Genomic DNA, 6,015 nt, shown 5'->3' with positions numbered 1-6,015 from the left:
GCATGATCCAGCATTCTCCAGCATGGTCCAGCATTCTCCAGCATGGTCCAGCATTCTCCAGCATTATCCAGCATGGTCCAGCATTCTCCAGCATGATCCAGTGTGGTCCAGCATTCTCCAGCATGGTCCAGCATTCTCCAGCATTCTCCAGCATGGTCCAGCATTCTCCAGCATTCTCCAGCATGGTCCAGCATTCTCCAGCATTCTTCAGCATGGTCTAGTGTGGTCCAGCATTCTCCAGCATTCTTCAGCATGGTCCAGCATGGTCCAGCATTCTCCAGCATGGTCTAGTGTGGTCCAGCATTCTCCAGCATGGTCCAGCATTCTCCAGCATGGTCCAGTGTGGTCCAGCATGGTCCAGCATTCTCTAGCATAGTCTAGTGTGGTCTAGTGTGGTCCAGCATGGTCTAGTGTGGTCTAATGTGGTCTAGTGTGGTCCAGCATGGTCTAGTGTGGTCTAGTGTGGTCCAGCATGGTCTAGTGTGGTCTAACGTGGTCTAGTGTGGTCTAGTGTGGTCCAGCATGGTCTACTGTGGTCTAGTGTGGTCTAATGTGGTCTAGTGTGGTCTAGTGTGGTCCAGCATGGTCTAGTGTGGTCTAGTGTGGTCCAGCATGGTCTAGTGTGGTCCTAATCATCTCTTGTCCTATTTACCCTTTGAGTAAATCTTACACAGTCGGCTTTGTTTGCTAAGCTCAGTGTTGCGTGGCTGATTCGACAGCCTGAAAAGTGTTGCAGAGGCAAGAAGCATCTGTTGAGCAGCTAATTAAATCATTGGAAATGAGCAGTGACTACCACCTCTGGGCTGTGTGTGTGTGTGTGTGTGTGTGTGTGTGTGTGTGTGTGTGTGTGTGTGTGGACTGGACTGGACCATGAAACCGGACCTTTTCCCTATTCAGGACATCCAGCCCAAAGAGAGGGGAAGATGTCAGGATATTAAGTCCTTTTGGCATTTGGGGTATTTGGGTAAAACACATTTTGTTTTTCTCAGTTGCTTTGGTGCATTTCTCAGAAGAAACTGCTTGTTCAAACTCAATATCATCTTGTCACATATGCACCTCATAAAAGCAGTTTCTCCAAATCTTGAACAAACAGCTTGCTTGCTTTTGAGACATAAACAAAGCATTTTGAGGAAAACACATACTTTCAGGTGGTGTAGTTTGTACTAATTGTTTTGAGAAATGCACTAATTGTTGTGCAAATGTTAATGATGATTTGAGAAATGCACAAAAGCCACTAAGAGAAACTGTAAATAAGTTATTAATTTGAAAAACTGTAATTAAGTTTTTGATTTGTTTAATCTTATTGATTTGTTTTAATGTTATTTAAGGAAATTCAATTATAAAAAAAGGTACAAAAACAGAAGCAGGATTTTGATCATTAATTGGTGCTTATTTGTTAGAACTTAACCAGAGCAGGTGAAAGTGCTTGAAATGTAACAATTTTTTAACTTTGTGTGGGAATAGCAGGAGCAGAAAGACAACATTCCCGCCCATGTGTGTGTGTGTGTGTGTGTGTGTGTGTGTGTGTGTGCAGGGGTGTAGTGGTAAAATATGAGGTGTGTGTGTGTGCGTCATACCTGTCAACACTCCCGTTTTTCCCGGGTTCTCCCGTATTTCAAGGTCATCTCCCAGCACCCTCCCGTTTTGTTATTTCTCCCGGAAAACTCCCGTAATTTGCATGGCCATCAAATTTCATTTTAAACTCATTGATCCATTCATTTTTTCTATTAGTCTGACATCTCCCAGGTTGCCAGATTGTGTATGAAATACACCCTACACATACACGATCACTTAGTTTTAATTTCAACCGTTTTGTCATAGGCCTAGGCTAAAACCTGGCAACCCAAAACCCAAATAAAGAAGCGAGTGCCAACTGTGCAGCCTGAGTCTCGTCGTAAGCAAGCGGGCTAGTTGAATGGCCTACTCCAGAACTAGCTGTTGTGAAATTGTTGGGAATTTAATTGATTAACACATCACATAAACTGTTATTGAGTGTTGTTGATACACTGAACTTGTGCCCTCGGAACCAAATCTGACAGCAAGCAGCTTTGGAGTTTTGGAAGTAGGTTGGTGGATACATAACTGGCATGCGTAAGGTAAAAGCAACGACCGAAATGCAGTGTTGAAACACGTGTATGAAACGTATTACATATGCAAACACAGATCCGGTATAAACACTGACCCCCCCCCCCCACGTTTTTGGAAAGCTAAATGTTGACAGGTATGGTGTGTGTGCGTGTGTGTGTGCAGAGGTGTAGTGGTAAAATATAAGGTGTGTGTGTGGGTGCAGGAGTGTAGTGGTAAAATAAGAGGTGTGTGCGTGTGTGTGTGTGCAGGGGTGTAGTGGTAAAATAAGAGGTGTGTGTGTGTGTGTGTGTGTGTGTGCAGGGGTGTAGTGGTAAAATAAGAGGTGTATGTGTGTGTGTGTGTGCAGGGGTGTAGTGGTAAAATAAGAAGTGTGTGTGTGTGCAGGGGTGTAGTGGTAAAATAAGAGGTGTGTGTGTGTGTGTGTGTGCAGGGGTGTAGTGGTAATATAAGAGGTGTGTTTGTGTGTGTGTTTGTGTGTGTGTGTGTGTGTGTGTGTGTGTGTGTGTGTGTGTGCAGGGGTGTAGTGGTAACATAAGAATTGTGTGTGTGTAGGGGTGTAGTGGTAACATAAGAGGTGTGTGGTGTGTGTGTGTGTGTAGGGGTGTAGTGGTAACATAAGAGGTGTGTGGTGTGTGTGTGTGTAGGGGTGTAGTGTTAAAATAAGAGGTGTGTGTGTGTGTGTGCAGGGGTGTAGTGGTAACATAAGAGGTGTGTGTGTGTGTGTGTGTGTGTGTGTGTGTGTGTGTGTGTGTGTGCAGGGGTGTAGTGGTAACATAAGAGAGTTGTGTGTGTGTGTGCGTGGGTGTGTGTGTGTGTGCAGGGGTGTAGTGGTAACATAAGAGGTGTGTGTGTGTGTGTGTGTGTGTGTGTGTGTGCAGGGCTGTAGTGGTAAGATAAGAAGTGGGTGAACTATGAATTCCTCTCGGGGAGGTGGACTGCTGATTCAACCATATCCTCTGTTTCCACATCTGAGTTTTTGTCGCATTCAGCAATCACCTCCTCACGACCACTAGCTGCCCATTCCGTGAGTACGCTGCCCATTCCGTGAGTACGCTGCCCATTCCGTGAGTACGCTGCCCATTCCGTGAGTACGCTGCCCATTCCGTGAGTACGCTGCCCATTCAGTGAGTACACTGTAAAAAAAAAAAACTCTCTGTAGGCGGCTCAGGTTCCAAAAACTGGAAACAACCAAAGTGGGGGCAGCCTGTCCCCCAAACAAAAACAAAACCCTGTGTGGAGTTTCTCTGGGAATACTGAAGGGAGGGTGAGCGACCTCTCTGGGAATACTGAAGGGAGGGTGAGCGACCTCTCTGGGAATACTGAAGGTAGGGTGAGCGACCTCTCTGGGAATACTGAAGGGAGGGTGAGCTACTGAAGTTAGGGGTGAGCGACCTCTCTGGGAATACTGAAGGGAGGGTGAGCGACCTCTCTGGGAATACTGAAGGTAGGGTGAGCGACCTCTCTGGCATGTTTTGTTTGATCCTTGGTTAAAATATAATGTACTGTACATTACTATGAACAAAAGCTTCTGCTAATAAATTGAATTATAAACGTAAACACAAACAAATGTGACTTCCTGCGCTATCACTGACTGCGACTTTTAAATGTGAGGGGGAGGAAAGGAATGCAGTAGTTGATCCTTGGTGAGCTAGATGTCCATTCCAGGCGTCGCAGGAGAAACGGCCCTTCCTACTGTTCATTCTGACACACATGTCAGAAATCGCCCACACTGCACTTGGATAGTCCGCAGACGCTCAGATTATTAACAAATTATCTGGTGGCACTCTGTTAACTACAATCTATAGGTAAGGTTTAGGTTAGGGGGTTGGGTTTGGTTAAGATGATGACTTGTTGTTGTTGTTGGTGGTGTTGTTGTTCAACCACAATTTCACATACAGAAGTTGAATTTTAACAGATGCTTGTCTCTGTGGGCGGAGAGTTGAGAAGTTGAGTTACACAGAGATGTGATCGGTCAGACTGCCTCCCCTAGTTTTCCTTCCAGAGATATGATTGGTCAGACTGCGTCTCCCAGAGATGTGATTGGTCAGACTGCCTCTCCCAGAGATGTGATTGGTTAGATTGCCTCCCCCAGAGATGTGATTGGTCAGACTGCCTCTCCCAGAGATGTGATTGGTTAGATTGCCTCCCCCAGAGATGTGATTGGTCAGACTGCCTCTCCCAGAGATGTGATTGGTCAGATTGCCTCCCCCAGAGATGTGATTGGTCAGACTGCCTCTCCCAGAGATGTGATTGGTTAGATTGCCTCCCCCAGAGATGTGATTGGTCAGACTGCCCCTTGGCAGCAGGTGTGTGGAACTGAGGAGGTGGAGGTCCTCTCTGGCCACCGACCCAGGATGAGTCACAACGTCTGAGACACCCCCCGCCTTCCTGTGTAGGTGAACAAAACGCTGCCTTTATGTGTGTGTGTGTGTGTGTGTGTGTGTGTGTGTGTGTGTGTGTGTGTGTGTGTGTGCGAGAGAGGGGGGGGGGGGCTATGTATTTGGTGTGTGAGGGAGAGAGATGTGTGTATGTGTTGAGTGTGTGTGAGATATAGTTTGATAGATAGTGTGTGTCTGTGTGTGTGTCAGAGAGAGAGAGGAAAGAGGTATATATATTTTGTGTGTGTGAGTGTGTGTATGTGGTGTGTGTGTGTGTGTGTGTGTGTGTGTGTGTGTATGTGTGTGTGTGTGTGTGTGTGTGTGTGTGTGCGTGTGTGACCACTGAGGGCTTAGAAGAGAAGCAGCCTGTCGTACCAGTTATGAAAGCCTGCACTGAAGCAGAACCTTCCAAATGTGAATGAAAATGTTTCTTAGTTGTGTATTTAGGCATATTTTATAGATACAATTTTGCACTGAAATACTTACGTCTCATCTATATAGACTCAGCTGTGTGTGATGTGTATGTGATTAAAAACACTTTGAATTTGAATCTTATACAGTCATATACCTCACATATACACACATACACTACTAAGTATCCACACATACGCCTCACACACACACACACACACACACACACACACACACACAGACAGTACACACACACACACACACACACACACACACACACACACAGACAGTACACATAGTACACACAATTACCACAGATACACACTTACCACTCGCACATATATTCATGTACATTACAAATTGGAATGTATATAGGAAGAAAAAGGATGTTTTAATCCTTCGGCCATAGCACTAGTAAACAAACTGCCTCACTGGCCTTGTGTACAGCCAAACTCAGTTACAGTAGGCGCAGTATATACATATATATATATACATTTGAAGAGTTCGATTTCAAAATGCTATATCTCCATTTTTTAAAAACATTAAAAAGTCATGCTAATTAATTGTGTATTTCAGGTAATATAAAATAAAATTGCAATTGTTTTGTTTTGATTGAGTACAGATAAATCGAACAATACCCAATGACAGTTCTACTGAAATGACTTAAACAATTAATTAAATTAAAACAATTAATTCATTCATTAAAATGTATATATATATATATATATATATATATATATGGGTGTCTGTGGGTGTGTGTGTAATATGTGTAATATTATGCGTGTGTAATTATGTGCATGTGCACACATCGATCAATTGTACACCATAGCGTTTGAACACACACAGGAATAAAACCGTTTTGAGAAAGAAAGTTGAACTAAGCTCACCACGCCCTACAACAACTGCTTGGGATCAGTAAAGTCTCAGGCGTAACTAAGCCGCCCAAACAACTGCGGTCAGTAATGACACCCAAACAGACGCCTGCGGTCAGTAATGACACCCAAACAGACGCCTGGCGGCTGCAGGGCACGTTTGGCCCTGCCTCTACCTGGAGGTGGCATGTGCCCGCGTACAAGCGTAAGGCACTGTTTCCTCGAAGGAAAGTCCAAGCGGGATGCTGCTCTGCTCTCTCAAAGGG

Source organism: Alosa pseudoharengus, unplaced genomic scaffold (genome assembly GCF_046254945.1).
Source record: "Alosa pseudoharengus isolate Yale_2024_CS ecotype anadromous, Long Island Sound unplaced genomic scaffold, YU_APseudo_1.1 YU_APseudo_1.1_scf_17, whole genome shotgun sequence".
Taxonomy (NCBI): Eukaryota; Metazoa; Chordata; class Actinopteri; order Clupeiformes; family Clupeidae; genus Alosa; species Alosa pseudoharengus.
The sequence above is the reverse complement of the archived record's forward strand: the minus strand, read 5'-3'. Positions refer to the sequence as shown.